Consider the following 17,568-nt stretch of genomic DNA (forward strand, 5'->3'; position numbering starts at 1 on the left):
AATTTATCTTTTATGAATTATGCTTTCCTGTTACTTCTAAGAAATAACTAAGCCAAAGTCATTTTTTTTCTGTCTTCTTCTAGAAGTTTCATAGTTTTTGCTTTTATAGTTGGTATACACCATGCTCTGAGTTAATTTTGGGGTATGGTGTGAGGTAATGATCCAAGAGCATTATTAATAGTATTAGTATTTTTGCATAGTGTAATTTCTGTACTATTTGTTGAAAATATTATTTCATCATTAAACTAACTTTACACCATATTCAAAAATGAGTTAACCATAGTGGATGGGTTTATTTCTGATCTTTGCTGATCTTATGTTAATACCACACTCTGTTGATTATTGCAGCTTTATCATATGTTTTTAAATTGGCTGGTGTAAATCTTTTAACTGTGTTTTTCTTTCTCAAAATTTCCTTGACTATTCAAGTCCTATGTATCACCATACAGGTTTAGGATCAGCTAGTCAATCTCTACAAAAGGTACTACTAGAATTTTGAGAAGGATTGACATGTACTTATTGATAAATTTGGAGATAATTTCTATCTTAACAATACTGAGTCCTCCATGATCATGGAATGCTTTTTCCATTCTTTTAGATCTTTTAAAATTTATCTCAACATTTTATATTTTTTCCATGTATAGGTCTTATATTTCTGTTGTTTAATATATTGCAAAGTGCTATTTTCTATAATGCAACTATAAAAATATTTTTCTTAATTTCACTTTTGGATTATTACTAGTATTAGAACACATATGATTTTTGCTATACATACTGTATCCTGAAATCTTGCTAAATGGATTTGTTAGTTCTAGAAGTTTCTTTGTAGATTTCATAGGATTTTTTTTTTTTTACATGCAGGATCATGTAGTCTGAGATTAAAAAGAATTTTACTTTTTCCTTTCCAACCTGGATGCCTTTTATTGCAATTTCTTATCTGACTGTACTGTCTGACATCTCCAGTGCAATGTTGAATAAAAGTAGTGAAAACAGACATTGTTACTTTGCTACCAATATTATAGTCAAAGCATTCAGTCTTTTCAAGTTTTCATGTTTAAGGTGAGTGTTTATTTCTTTCATGCTGTTAATCAGAAAGAGAAGGTTCAATCTGTTCATAATTTGTTGAGACTTTATTATGATTGGGTACAGGTTATTTTGTCAAATTTATTTTATCGCATACATTGAGATAATAATCTGATATGTTTTTATTCTGTTAATATGGTATATTACATTAGTTGATTTTGGATGTCAAGCCAATCTTGCATTGGTGGGATAAATTCCACTTGGTCACAGTATATAATCTTTTCATATATTGCTACATGAGGTTTGCTAATATTTTATGGAGACCATAGACATACTAGTTTGTAGTTTTCTTGCGATTTCTTTTTATTTAGTATCAAAGTAATTCTGACCTGTTAGGCTGAATTAGGAAATTGTGGACTGAACTGGGATGAATTTAGGAATAATCTCTTATTCTTTATTTTGTGAAAGTTTTTTTTTTCTTGTAGGAGTGGCATTATTATTTAAATATTTGATGGAATTTACCAGTAAAGTCAGCTAGTCCTGAGCTTTTCTCTGTGACATGGAGTGACAAACTATTGCTCACATGTAAAAGTCAAGCTATGGCCTATATTTGTATGACTCATAAACTAAGAATAAATTTTATACTTTTAAAGTGTTAGAAGATGGAAGAGGAGGAATAGGAGAAAAAGAACTGACAAGAGGTTGCATATGGCCCAAAATATTTACTATCTAGCTCCTTACTAAAAAATTTTGCTGACCTCTGCTCTATATGGTGTTATTTACTAAAACATTTCTTTACTTCTAATATGTCTATCCAGACATGTGGCTTTCTTTTTTTCTCAAGTTACTCTTATGTCTTTCTAGGAATATGTCTGCTTCATCCAAGTTGTGAAATTCATTGACATAGTGTTGTTCATAACATTTCCATATATTTCTATAGGGTTAGTAATTGTATTCTTCATTTTCACTCCTGACTTTGCAATTTCTATTTTCTTGCTTTTTATCTTGTTCAGTCTGACTAAAGCGTTATCAATTTTACAGCGTTTCAAGTAACCAGTTGTAGTTCCATTGATTTTCTCTATTATTTTTCTACTCTCTATTGAATTGATTTTTAATTTGATCTTTTTTTTTCCTTTTTTTTTTTTTGAGACGGAGTCTTACTCTTTCGCCCAGGCTGGAGTGCAGTGGTGCGATCTCGGCTCACTGCAAGCTCCGCCTCCCGAGTTCACGCCATTCTCCTGCCTCAGCCTCCCGAGTAGCTGGGACTACAGGTGCCTGCCACCACGCCTGGCTAATTTTTAGTATTTTTTTTTTTTTTTAGTAGAGACGGGGTTTCACCGTGTTAGCCAGAATGGTCTCGATCTCCTGACCTCGTGATCCACCCGCCTCAGCCTCCCAAAGTGCTGGGATTACAGGCACAAGCCACCACGCCTGGCATAACTTGATCTTTGTTATTTCTTCCTTATGTTTACTTTTGGTTGACTTTTCTCTTATTTTTCCAGTGTCTTCAGGTAGAAGTTTAGATTACGATGGAAACTTTTGTAGTTGTTTTCCTAAATGTAGTTATTTAAAGCTATACATTTCCCTCTAATCATGGCGGCTTTCCATGTAGATCGATATATTTTTAGTTTTTTAGTTAAAAGCATAATTTCTTTAGAAATTCGTTCTGAAGCCCATGAGTTATTTAGGAGTATGATGTTTAATTTCCAAATATTTGTGATTTTTCCAGCTTCTTTCTGTTTTATTTCTAATTAAATCCCTCTGTGATGAGAGAATATACTTTGAATTATTTTAATCCTCCTATCTGTATGTTATTATATAATATATACTTTGAATTATTTTAATCCTCCTATCTGTATGTTATTATATAATATATAATCTATATGGGGAAATACTCTATGAGCACTTGAAAAAGTGTACATTCTGCTGTTGCTGAATAGTGTGTTCTAAAATCATCAAGTCAAATAGTTTAGTAGTGTTTTTCAGGTCTTTTTACCCTTATTTACTTTCTGTCTAGTTGGTGTGATCAATTTTTCAGACTGGAGGATTTAAGTCACCAACTATAATTTTGGTATGTTTTATTTTTGTTTCATTTCTGTCATTTTTACTTTATGTACTTTGGGACTCTGTTGTTAGGCCCCAGGAGTTACTCCGCAATGCTGTACAGGCACATGCTTTCTATCCTAAAAGTAACTAAACTTAGAGATTTGTGGGTACCATCAAGCATACCCATATATGTAAAATTGGAGTCTCAGAAAGAGAGAAGTGAGAGAAAGATAAAGAAAAAATAATGGCCACAAACTTCTCAAATTTGTTGAAAAACATTAATCAAAAGAACCTAGAAGCTTAACATCTCTCAAACACAGTAAACACAAAGATATCTATGTCTAGAACATTATAGTTAAACTTCAGAAAGCCAAAATCCACAAATAATGTATTGAAATCAATATATTTTCTCAACAAGAGAAAAATGACTCAGCATTTGAAAGAGGAGAGCAATACAATTAACCTGACTTTAAATCAGAAGTCATCATTTCTGACGTTAAATCACAAACAATGGAGATCAGAAGATAATGGAGAGGCACTGAAAGAAAAAAAAATTCCACCAAAAATTCTATATCCAGCAAAACTATCCTCTATAAATGAAAATGAAATAAAGACATTCCCCGATAAACAAAGGCTACAGAATTGTGTGGTTAGCAGACCTGTCTTACAAGAAATATTAGAGGAAGTCATCTGGCTGAGAGAAAATGACATTGTTAGTAAAATCCATAGTAAGAAATTAAAAGCACCTTAAAGGATAAATATATGTGTGAATAAATATAAAAAATACATATGCACAAACACATAGAAGGAATATATATTTTGTATATGTTTTTTATATCATTTGATACACATATATAGGTTGAAACTTTAATCATTATGAAGTGTTTTTCTCTAATAATATTTTTTGCTTTAAAATTTATTTCTCTGATATTAATATAGCCACTCAAGCTTTTATGGTTACTAATATGACATATGCTTTTCCATACTTTACTTTCAATATATTTGTGTCTTTAAATCTAAAGTGATTTTCCCATAGTCAGAAAATAGTTGGATTTTGGTCTTTCTATTTTACAACATAAAATCAACTCAAAATAAATTAAGGACATAAGCATAAGACATGAAATTTTAAAAATACTATTAGAAAACATAGGGGAAAAGTTTCTTAATACTGGTCTTGGCAAATAATTTTTAGATATTACTGAAAAAGCACAGGCAACAAAAATCAAAATAGACAAGTGGGATTACATCAAACTAAAAAGCTTCTGCACAGGAAAGGAAAGGAAATAATCAACAGAATAAAAAGACAAGCTACAAAATGGGAGAAAATGTTTGCAAACTACACATCTGAAAAAGGATTAATATCCAAAATATATAAGAAATTCAAGCAACTCATTATCAAGAAAACAACCCAATTAACATATGGCCAAATGACCTGAATAGACATTTCTCAAGAGAAAGCATACAAATGAAGAAATGTTCATCATCGCTAATTATCAGAGAAATATAAATTAAAGCCACAATGAGATATCACTTCACAACTGTTACACTGGCTAATACTACAAAGAACACTGGCTAATACTACAAAGAAAAAAGATAACAAGCATTGATAAGGATGTGCAGAAAAGGGAATCATGTACATTGTTGGTAGAAATGTGTGATGGTTAATATTGAGTGTCAACTTGGTTCAACTGAAGGATGCAAAGTATTGTTCCTGGGTGTGTCTGTGATGGTGTTGCCAAAGGAGATTAACATTTGAATCAGTGGACTGGGAAAGGCAGACCACCCTCTATCTGGGTGGGCACAATCTAATCAGCTGCCAGCATGGCTAGAATAAAAGCAGACAGAAGAATGTGGAAGGACTAGACTGGCTAAATCTTCTGGCCTTCATCTTTCTCCCATGCTGGATGCTTCCTGCTCTGAAACATCGGATTCCAAGTTCTTCAGTTTTTGGACTCTTGGACTTAAACCAGTGATTTGCCAGGGCTCTTGGGCCTTCGGCTACAGACTGAAGGCTGCACTCTCAACTTTCCTACTTTTGATGTTTTGGGACTCAGTCTGGCTTCCTGGCTCCTCAGATGGCAGAAGACCTATTATGGGACTTTATCTTGTGTTTGTGTGAGTAAATACTCTTTAATAAACTCCTCTTCATCTATCCTATTAGTTCTGCCCCTTTAGAGAACCCTGACTAATACAGAATGTAAATTAGTATAGCCATTTTGACAAACAGTATGGAGGTTCCTCAGAAAATTAAAAATAGAACTATCATATAATCTAGCAATTCCAGTTCCAGATATAAATCCAAAAGATATGAAATCTGTATGTTGAATAAATATATGTACTCTTATGTTCCTTGAAGCATTATTCACATAGCCAAAATACAGAATTAACCTAGGTTTCCACCAATGGATGACTAGACGAAGAATATATGATATATATTCTGTATACGTATATATATTCTTTATATGTATATGTGTATACATACACACATACACACACACACAAAACGGAAAAATATTCAACCCTACAGAAAAAGGAAATCATATGATTTGCAACAACATGTTTGTACCTGGAGACAATATGCTAAGTGAAATAATCCAGGCACAGAAAAATAATGCATGGTCTCACTTATTCATGGAATCCAACAAAGTCAAATCCACAGAAGCACAGAGTAGAAGGGTAATTGCCAAGCACTGGGATGGGGTTTCAGGAAGGGAGGCATGGGACATAGGGAAATGTTGGTCAAAAGGTACATGTTTTAATCAGACAGAAAGAAGTTCTAGAGATCTATTATGCAGCATGATTACTATAGTTAATAATATATGTACTCTTGAAAATTGCTAAGAATGTAGATTTTAAGTGTTCCTACCAAAAAAAGTCAAAACAAAATAAATATATGAGATTATGCATATGTTAATTAGCTTGATTTAATTATTCCACAATGTATATATATATCAAAATGTCACAATATCACATTGTATACAATAAATATATATAATTTCTATTTGTCAATTTTAAATAAATAATAAAGAAATGAGATAGCTTTCAACTAAGCTTATATAGCAGTATAATATAAAAATTTTTGTAGTAACAAAATTATAGTAATTTTGGCTTATACTGAAATGTGCATTAAACAAGTGTTTGCATAAAATATAATTCAAATTACTATTCACAGCCCACAGCCATGAAAACATGTGTGCCTTACTCTTGGTACAGAAACAAACAGCTTGTACTCCTAAGGAAAAAAGAAAATTCCTGCCTTTTGATGAGAATTGTTTGAGTTTTATACTTATTTTATGGGGAGCTTTGCTGACCTCTTCATTCCACCATAGCTGGATATTCCTCCCTTGCATGTACTTTTGTTTCCTGGGGGCAGTGCGTCTTGGAAACATTTGGGAAATTCTTATTCTGAGCTTGCCTGGCCACAGCCCAGGTTCCTTCCTGGACACTGCAGCATCAGGCTCTCTCCTCGACTCTCTTTCTGTCTTCTGTCCCCTCAGCTCATAAACCCCAGCTCATAGAAGCTGAAGCCACCTAGACTCCAAGACACCTGATTGCAGAGACAGGAAAGGAGTTCTCCGGATATGTGCCAAGATTTCATACTGGTTTTTACAAGAATCAGGGTTGGAATTAGAGCCGATTCATTATTCAGTTAACACTGACATTGTTGATTAGAGACATATCCCTATTGAAAATATTTCCCAGCAAAAAATAGAAGTTCCCTTTGGGCTCTGAAATCTGCAACTCCCTTTCGGGTGTCCCTGTGTCCTTGTGCCGTCACTCCACAGCACTGCACAGGCATGTGCTCACCGCACAAAATAGCAGTCTCAAAGGGAGGAGTGCCCACCCACAAGAGGCTCCACCCTATTCTGAGAAAGAACTTCTTTCACAGGAGGAGAGAATAGACCTTTCCAGAACCTTTAACATGAGATTTTTTGTGTGGGAAATCTGACCGGAGCAGCAACCTTGCAACAGACTTCAAAAGGCAATATTTCCCATACCTCCTTGTGCTCTACTAGTGAGTACAGAAGTCAAGAAAACGTTCCTAAGTCTATGGCCAGTTCAAATAGTATCATTTTCTATTTCTGAGATTAAATTATATGTATTAAGGTCCTTACTCTGCCCTTTCAGGTTTATTGCTCCTCAGACAAGATATCCCCTATTCAGATCCCAAACACATTCATTGCAATGCCTTTCCTCATCCTTGTCCCAGTCCTGCCTCTCTAGCTTCTTGAGACAATAAATCACCCTAAGGTATGTTGTGACATGCATCTTCTGTGTCACTGGGATCCCTAAGTGGTACAAGCATTCACTCAATTGCTTTAGCTAGAGTCCCCAGAATATCTTCACCTCTTCTGTCACACTTTTCTTCTACATTGGTCAATAAACACATCTTTAACATTTATGTTTATTAAAACCTCTCAAATTCAACCACTATTTTCTATCCCAATGAATACTGCCTTAGCTCAGGCAACCACTGTCTTTGACCTGAATTACTTCTTTGACCTGAGTTACTTCAACACCTACCAAATATCCACCTACCTGATGTCTTACTCTCTGTTCTAACTCAGTTAATTCTCTGCAGCTGAAAACACTTCCTTTCCATTGACTTTAGGGTTATGACCAGTCTTCTTTATATCTAAATGTTAGCCTATAAGTTCTTTTTGTAAAAAAGAAAAAAAATCTTCCAAACTACAAATTCTTAAAACCCTCCATGATTTGGCCCTTGCATACCTATCCAGTCTTCACCTACTCTTTACCCACTTTTTGCATACTTATGCTCTAATAATATTCATAATCCCTCAGCTCTCCCAAAGCTCCATATGTACTTTCTCACTCACTCCTGAGACTTTACACATGCTGTTCACACTAGCTAGAATAATCTTTCTCTCCCTATTTATCTGTACTCCTAATCCTTCATGTTTAAATGGCATAATCATCATGCCTGAGTCTCTGACTATGTGTGGTAAATACCCCATGGTACCCAGAGCTTCTACAATCATAGAGTATCACACACTTCATTGTTTAACTTATAATGATAGTTTTTAAAATTATTAATACAAAATATGCTCAATGAGGCCAAGGACCATGTCCAAGGTTTTAATTTTTATATCTTCAACAGTATTACAGGCTCTGAATAAAGTAGGTGCTCTTTAAATATTTATTGAACAAACCAGGGTTTTATCAGTTCTTGCTTCCCTAGCTAAGATATGATCTCAGTTATCTAAACATTTCTCTCTCAGAAGTATTGCTGCAGTTATTTAGAGATTTTCACATTGTGGTAGACTGAATAATAATCTCCCAAAATATTCAGATCTGAATCCTTGAAAATTGTGAATATGTTCTCTCACGTTACTGAAATGATTTTGCAGATGTCATTAAGTTAAGGATCTTGAAATGGGGAGGTTTTCCTTGATTAGCTGAGTGGGCTCAATATCGTCACATACTTTCCTAAAATATCTTACCTAAAACCACACCACCTCTGTGAAGTCCTCTCTCTTTTCCCAGACGGATATAGAGTTTTCTTTCTTTACGTGTTTATAACAAATTAAACAAACTTCAACTTCTATCACTATGTTATGATATTTATGGTCATGTCTGACTCTTCCTAGACTAGTATGGTTTTTGAGGGATTGGACTATATATTCGTTTACCTTTGTAAATCCAGTATGTAGGACGTGGTACAATATATTGGATACAGAATTATAAGCCTGATGGGAGCAGAAACCTTTATTTGTTGTTCATGCTTATATCTCAGAATCTAGTACTATGTCTGGTGCATGTAGTAAGAGTGAGGCAAGAGGATGTGAGTCAGAAAAAGACTATGTGAGCAATGGAAGTAGAGATCGGAATGAAAGACACACTTTGAAGATGGAAGAAGGGCCCTGAGCCCAGTAGTGCAGATGGCACCTAGAAGCTGGAAAAGGCAAAGAAATGGATTCTCCCATAAAGCCTACAAAAGGAACACCACCTGCCAACATCTTGATTTTTAGCCCCTAAGACTCATTTCAGTCATTTATCCTGAACAGGATGGAAGCAAAAAAATGGGATTGATCAATATAAAAGCAGAAGTTAATAAGGTAGAAAATTTTTTAATGATAGAACTAAGAAATAAGCAAATGAGATAATTGTTTGCCAGCCAACAGACAGAGAGGACAAATATTCTAAAACAGAAGTGACAAAGGGAAGTATCACGATAAAGTCTATTTTTAAAAACAATATTTTGTATAATTCTCTGCAAACAACCTAAAAGCCTAAATTAAATGGCTCACATTATAAATTTAACAAAACTGACCCTAATGTGGATAAAAAGCCTAAACAAAACAATGACTACAAAAGAAATAAAGAAATTTGTAATAGAATTTCCTCACAGAAATGTGCCAGTTCCATATAGTTTCTTACAGGGATTTTTCCACACCTTTTAAAATCAGGGACTTTGAGAATACCTAAAACATTGCAAAGTATAGAACAGTAGGAGAAATTTCTCAATTATTTTCATGACATGAGCTTAATATTTATACCAAAACTCAACAAAACTGTGCCTTAAAAAAAAAAATCTATAGACTGGCTAAGAGGGGGTGTGGATCACGAGGTCAGGAGATCAAGACCATCCTGGCTAACACAGTGAAACCCTGTCTCTAATAAAAATACAAAAAATTAGCCAGGTGTGGCAGCATGTGCCTGTAGTCCCAGCTACTCGGGAGGCTGAGGCAGGAGAATCGCTTGAACTCGGGAGGCGGAGGTTTCAGTGAGCCAAGATCATGCCACTGTACTCCAGCCTGGGCAACAGAGTGAGACTCCATGAAAAAAAAAAAAAAATACTATAGACTTACATCACTGATTAGTATTGATAAAAAAGTATTCAATAATAGAGAATCAAATAACGACACTAGAAAATAATCTACAAATTGGTATTTGCTCCAGGATGGTAAGGGTAGTTCAATATTAGTAAACTTTTTCATAAAATCCATTATATTAGTCAATGGGGTTGGCCTAAGCACTGGGAAAGGGATGGGTAGAAAATACTGTCTCAGAAAGGCGCTGAGAGAGAACACATCCTAATCCTATCTGGAAATTTATGCTCCTCTTCAGCCATTCACGTCTCTTCTTAACGATACTCTCCAGCTTTACTGAACTCTTTGCAAACTCCAAAAATATCATATTCTCTTAGATGTTGCATAGGCTGGTCCCCCAGCCTAGGTCTACCAGGAAATCATTTTCCTACGAATCTTACTTAAACCCACACTACCTCTGTGAAGTCCTTTCTTCCCAGGGAGATATGGAGGTTTCTTTCCCTATGTGCTTACAACAATTTAAAGTCTGTTACTATATTATGGCTTTTTGGTCATGTCTGACTCTTTCTAGGCAAGTATGGTCTTTGAAAGATGGGACTGTAAATCTTTTTACCTTTGTAACTGCAGTAGTAGGACTAGGAATGATATACAGAATACAGAATCATAAGCCCCCATGGGAAAAGAGACCTTCTTTTTGTTGTTCATGCTTGTATCCCAGAGTCTAGTACTATGGTACACATAGATGTATATCTGTTCAATAATATGAAAGACCCAAATATGCCTATATGGAATTGACCCTGCACTTATGCCTCACCATCTCCTACTTACCCTGGAATTATTAACTATCTCATGTCTTAGGTCTCATCTCCCTTCCCTAGTTAAGAGTGGGCCTTATTGCTAAGCAGGTTAAAATAGGAGGCTGATGAAGAAAATCTCTGTGGAAAATGCTGAAGAGAAACACAGGAATAAAAATACCTTTACTCTGATGATGCCTTATATAAGGACAGATGCAGTTGGTTTAAACTTCTACATTGGCTCATTTCTATGAATGCCACACCTCTCAACTTCAGGGACTTCACAACAATCTCTGGGCTCAGTGGGGAGCTACTCCCTTGGTGAATCTCCACACTGCCACTCAATGAGCCATCAGGGTGGGCCTTCACCTCTGCTAAGCCACAGGAATACACCACATCTTGCTCCTGAGAGGAAGGGAAAGACAAAGGATCATAGGAAGTAAACCCCTTGAGGAAATTTCAATGTGGAATTTATTCTATTTATAACAGGGCTTGAGTAGCATATTTATTTTCCCCATCTCAGACCCTATCCTCAAGTGAACTTACTCCCAGATTCACACACATAAACATATGCACCAGCACCATCCCAGCAAGGAGGCAGCTGCAACAAAAAGAAGCAGGTGGGAGAATATTATGTTACATATTTAACTACAGGATCACTCCAAGAATTACATTCCCTAAAATTATTCCCTCTTTTGGAAGCAGACTAGTAGCCAATAGGAAGAGAAATTGCTAAAAAAAAAATGTGTTCAGCTGGATAAAGCATTTACTTAAAACAGAAATGTATTTATGAAGACATAATTCAGAATTATAAGCTAAAAATAAAATCCTATACCCACTAACTGACTGAAAGGACCATCTCTGGGACAAGGGCACCTCAGAGTAAACTTGAACGTTGAGTTCTTGGCCAGGACAGGATAGAGGGGTCAGACACACCTGATTATACCTCTCTCTTGGAGCTGTGATGAGGTTTTCTTCCCTAAAGGCTAAACACAAACCAGCCCTTTGAAAAGACTCCACCACTAAAAGCAACAGAAAGTCTGATGCTGCCTCTCCTTTTTGCCTGGTAAGAGGCCACCAACCAGTGTTTCTGGCCAGTCTATGGAGGATGTGTAGTGAGGCTTTTGGTGTCCTTTGCTTCACCTTTTGATGTCAGAGAGCTGAAAACTCCACCCCCAGATCATGCTAACATGGCCATTTTCTTTTACAGGAATTCCATGAAGGGGCAGGAAACTCAACTGTGGATGTACATGTTTTTCCTTTTATTAATGTTCCTGACTCCTCCTATAGCTTATTGAATATCTATATTTGGCCATTCCATTCATCATGTATTTCTTTTCCCTTTGCCCCTCCCTAGATGTGTGTTTCTGGCTTCTGGCCAGAGGCTGTGCTTCCCAGCCTGTCAGAATGGCCACACTGCAGGCTGCAACCCTTAATGAGAAATAAAGCTCTCCCTTCCAAATTTGAACTTCCTCATTCTTCAGTTGACAGTATCAAAGATCAGATAGTTACAGATGTGTGGTATTATTTCTGAGGGCTCTGTTCTGTTCCATTGGTCTATATCTCTGTTTTGGTACCAGTACTATGCTGTTTTGATTACTGTAGCCTTGTAGTATAGTTTGAAGTCAGGTAGCGTGATGCCTCCAGCTTTGTTCTTTTGGCTTAGGATTGTCTTGGCAATGCGGGCTCCTTTTTGGTTCCATATGAACTTTACAGTTTTTTCCAATTCTGTGAAGAAAGTCATTGGTAGCTTGATGGGGATGGCATTGAATCTGTAAATTACCTTGGGCAGTATGGCCATTTTCACGATATTGATTCTTCCTATCCATGAGCATGGAATGTTCTTCAATTTGTTTGTGTCCTCCTTTATTTCGTTGAGCAGTGTTTTGTAGTTCTCCTTGAAGAGGTCCTTACATCCCTTGTAAGTTGGATTCCTAGGTATTTTATTCTCTTTGAAGCAATTGTGAATGGGAGTTCACTCATGATTTGGCTCTCTGTCCATTATTGGTGTATAAGATTGCTTGTGATTTTTGCACATTGATTATATCATCATTCTTCTAAGAAGATACCAATGAAGTTTCAAGGATGATTCAGCATGATAATGAACTGTTTGTAATCATTCAAGATATACTAAATGCTGAAGGAAGTCAGTTTAGAAATAAGAAGTAGGACAACCAAAGGATAGAACCTAGAAGAAGACAAAGACAGGATTTTACAGAAGCCACTCATGAAAAGAGATCCACCAATTCTGAGATAAAAGAACTGGGTTTGAGTAAGCTACTTGTTATAAGCGTGCTCAAGGTTTTCAGAAAAAAATAAACAAAGCTAGTCAATGATACCTGGTAATAAAAGATATTTTGAATTTCAGGCCATTGAGGGTAACATGCTAAGCATGGTTTTAGTTTTGGGAATTAGAATAAAATGAAAATAATTTCTGAAGAAGACTCCAGCCAAACTTGAAAAAGAAAAAAATGCAAGGTATAGAATATTTGAAAAATTTATTATTAATAGTTGAAAGTACATATTTTAGAACTGGACTGATCTGGTCACCGTCTAGTTTTGCCATGTTACTTAACCTCTCTAAAGGTAGTTTCCTAGCCTGTAAAATGGAAATAGTCACACATGGCTCTGAGAGGTTTTATTTAGTTGAGAAAATGTATGTAAATTGCCTGACACAATCCCTAGCACAAGAATAAGACTCAATAATAACTAATGGCGGTAGCAGTAAGAGTGCTACTACTAGCTGACCATTCTGAAAGTTGACCCTGAGTGATAACTATACACTGTGCAGTTGCAACTTCTTAACACATTAATTCATTTAATCTTCACAGCAAATCCACAAGGTTCATACTTTTATTAAAGTATATACTCTCTGTATAACTTACAGAGAATAAAACTGAAGCATTCACAGTTAACTTACTTGCCTAAAATGAGCTTAAGTAGCAGAACCCATATTTAAACCCAGGCACTGTCTCTCTCCAGAGCCTTCTTTGTTAGCCACTAACCTTGTGGTCGTGCTATCAAGTACATAGGCTTGCTGTCTGATATGCTCAGAAGCCAATAACCATGGTACCAGCTTTTGAGAAAAGAAAAGGTTTTACTGCAAAACTGGTCAGCAACGAGACATAAGCCGGCTCAAATCTGTCTTCCTGACAGATTTTGGGGTCTTGGACAAGTTTTAAGGGACTGAGAAAAAGGATTTAGTGATACCGGGTTGATAAGGTCTGATTGGAGGGCTTCAGATTTAACCATTTATGGTAAAGTAGGTTGAGGTAGATTTGAGCCCAGATCTTTCTGGCCAGTGAACTCATTGCTTCTGAAAGAGTTTCAGCATCCAGTTTCCAAGCATCTTCCTGTCTTCTTGGTTCCGAGGGAGGAATAATTCATTCCAGGTGTTGTTTGAGGTCCAAGCTTTTGGCTCTATTGTACCTACAAGCTAACTCATATTTTGTTATCCACATAACAGACCCAGTTTGGGCTGATCCTACAGTTACAAATCCCTCCCTTTTTGTTTACTTTAGTTCTCAATCTTGAAGGAATTGAGTGTCTACCACTCTAGCTACTTTTTGTTGACAAGGGACATAGGTCTGGGTTTGAGGAATGAAATTGTTTCATAATTAATTGCAAATATTCATGGGTCCTGAGTTGAGGTCAAACAGGTGGGTCAGGGAATTTGATATTTAATAATTATTTCATGAGCAGGGGGAATTGATTTAAAAATACAAGATAGACAGCAGGTAGAGACCTTGAGAGAAGGAAGAGAAATCTCAACCCATACAGAAATATAATTTTGAGTTTAAGTAGACCCTCAAAAAATAGATCTTATTCCTGATGAAAACACGTTGTTTACATATTATATCCAGGTTTGTTAGAGAACACTAGATGGCGTTGAGTGGCTTTTGGTCTATTATTTTGGTGGGTCTCAACTTTTTTAGAAGTATTAATGTAAATACAGCATGACGTATTAAAGCATAAACACCTCTTTGTTTAGTCAGTATATAATCTAGAGTAATTTTATTATCTAGTATTACTTTAGCCAAAGCACCTGTCTCTCTTTGTTGAGCCGCCATGGCCATTGTGGTCTCTTTGGCAAGCTTTTTCAGGGCAATGGAAAGGTTTTTAATCATATGTTTATGAGAAGCAACTCCCCACCATGGCAACAGAGTTTGTCTAAAGAAAAATCCTACACCATCTGGTGGGCCACCTGGTAAATATTTAACTGGGAGGAGGTTTAGCATAGATCTTTTGGCCATGGTGAACAGTTTTATGGTATTAGTTTAATGCCCAGCATCACTAATGTCAGACAGAGAAAGGAGTGACTAAGTACCCTAGTAAACAGATGTCTTTGGGGCATCAGCTGTCAAGGCATTCATAGTCCCAGGGCTGGTCGTTTGTTTCATAGACAAAGACATATCCTGAGGAGGTGGATAGAATATCAGATATGTTGCCGGGTGTGGTGGCTCATGCCTGTAATCCCAGCACTTTGGGAGGCCGAGGCAGGCAGATCACGAGGTCAGGAGATTGAGACCATCCTGGCTAACATGGTGAAACCCCATCTCCACTAAAAATACAAAGAATTAGCCAGGCATGGTGGTGGATGCCTGTAGTCCTAGCTACTCGGGAGGCTGAGGCAGGAGAATGGCGTGAACCCAGGAGGTGAAGCTTGCAGTGAGCCGAGATCGTGCCACTGCACTCCAGCCTGGGGGACAGAGCAAGACTCTATCTCAAGAAAAAAAAAAAAAAAAAAGAATACCAGATATGTTAACAACTAAGTTCTCAGTTTCAGGAATTTTACTTAGGATTTGGTCAAAGTAGGAGTCAGAGTATAGAGGAGTCTAGAAGGAGTTATCTAACTTACAAATTGGTAGGGAAGAGGGCAGTCCTTGAAGGTATACTAGGTTCTTTTTATTTAAATCTTGACGTAATCATGTAGATCTACAGTTTGAGGACACATCAGTGTATATCTCCCGGACCAGAGGTTAGAAAACAGGAAGTGGAAAGTAGGTGTGTCAAGTAAACAGATGATTTCCGTTTCTGCATTAGCTAATGTCTGGCTTCTGTGGGCATGGGCCCCTTTATCCTCACAGTTTTATAACTGTTAACACAAGGGTCTTTGCAGGGGATGTTAATGGAAAACAGGGAACTAATGATCCTCCCCCAGCAAATCTGACCCTATAGGTTATACCTGTGGGTTTTTTATCACAGGTCACCAGAAAATTAGGCACTTTAGAGAAGTTGGTCACAGAGATAAGCAGCAGATCAGTGTCATCAAGTGCAGAGGAGGGTTTTTGATGACATCTCTAACATTTAGATAGATTTTGTGAGGTAGGTAGAGATTGGGACATTTTTATCAAGAAATTATCTTTTTGGCTGGTCATGGTGGCTCATGCCTGTAATCCCAGCACTTTGGGAGGCTGAGGTGTGTGGATCACTTGAGATCAGGAGTTTGAGACCAGCCTGGCCAACATGGTAAAACCCCGTCTCTACTAAAAATACAAAATTTAGCCAGATGTGTTCGCTTGAACTCAGGAGGCAGAGGTTGCAGTGAGCCGAGATCGTGCCACTGCACTGCAGCCTGCATGACAGAGTGAGACTCTGTCTGAAAAAGGAAAAAAAAAAAAAAAAAAGAAGGAAAGAAATTATCCTTTTATGTTGAGGTAAGGCAAGCAAAAAGATATAATAGAGGAAAATTGTGGGCATTTTTAACAGAGGAAATTGTTTTGTTTCCCTGAGAGGAGATATTTGGCTGATAGAAAAAAAAGGATCAGAAAAAAATAAACTCTACCCAAGGAAGGGCTATAAGGTCCTAAATAATATTTTTGAGGTTAAATCAAGGAGGTAGACATGATTAATTCAATAGCATAGAATAATATATATGACAACAAGGTAAAAATTAAGTTGCATTAATACAGGCCTTGCCCGATATCTTGGGCAAGCTGTCTCTAATTGTCTCCTGTTTCTGCCCTCGCAGTTCCATCAGATGGAGGCTGGTTTTAGAGACAGAAATGGATTTCCACTTATCTGGAGAGCCAGGAGCCCTTTTGGTCTTACTGCATTTTTTAAAAAGTAACTTAAGATCAATTAGGGGTTTCCAAGTGAGTTCCTGGGTGGAAAAGCTGGTTGTGGGCCTCCACAGCCATCTGGTATATGGTCAGTTTGGTCCTTTGGCTTTTCTTATCTGTGAAGGGCATGACCTGTTTGGGAATTTTACAGGGGCCAAGAAGAATCTTCTGAAAATGGGAATAACTTTTACCTATGAATGATGAATTTAGGGCCTCAACCCTTTTAACTTTATTGCTGAATGGATCACTAAAGGAACTTCATAGGGCCTAATCTGTTTGAACTGTAGTTGGTCTTCAGGGTAGTGGTTTTTCTAGGTCTTAAGTTGTACTTAGTTTCCTAGACTTAGACAATGTAAAGGAACATCTATAGGAAACATTAAGACAGCTAGAAGCGTAATTATGTATAGCAGACAAAGTTATATCCAGAGACCGTACACATTTTATAGCATCTAATGCATTTACCCATCATGATAATTTTCAATATTAAAATAGTATTTAGTCTTAAGGGTTGTCCCACATAGAATTTTGTAGGGGTTAAACTGGTGCTTGCTTTTAGGGGCCATTCTTACTCTAAGCAGGGCAAGTGGCAAGACCTTATCCTATGTTAAATTGGGTTTTTGACACATTTTGGCAAGTATATTTTTTAAGATATTGTTTATCTTTTCAGTCTTTCTAGTAGACTGGAGCCTCTAAGAGGTACTTAATTTCCACTGTATCCTAAGAGCTCCATAAATGTCTTAGGTAAGTCTGGTATCTCTGTTGTCACTTTGAATTGAAATTTACAATCCAAAGTAAAGAATTATGTCTTCTAATAAAGCTTGAGTTACCTCAGATGCATTTTTTGTTTGACAT

General features: G+C 36.6%; 1 long non-coding RNA gene and 1 gene segment (V, D, J or C); both read left to right on the plus strand.

Annotated features, from left to right (window-relative positions):
• LOC100935916 (T cell receptor beta constant 1-like) overlaps positions 1 to 17,568 on the plus strand; it is a 288,343-nt gene that overhangs the window by 125,065 nt on the left and 145,710 nt on the right.
• LOC129060505 (uncharacterized) lies at positions 860 to 12,116 on the plus strand. The gene is made up of 3 exons (XR_008527286.1): positions 860 to 1,059; positions 5,006 to 5,184; positions 11,865 to 12,116. It is a non-coding gene; the product is annotated as an uncharacterized LOC129060505 (long non-coding RNA).

Source organism: Pongo abelii, chromosome 6 (assembly GCF_028885655.2).
Source record: "Pongo abelii isolate AG06213 chromosome 6, NHGRI_mPonAbe1-v2.0_pri, whole genome shotgun sequence".
Taxonomy (NCBI): Eukaryota; Metazoa; Chordata; class Mammalia; order Primates; family Hominidae; genus Pongo; species Pongo abelii.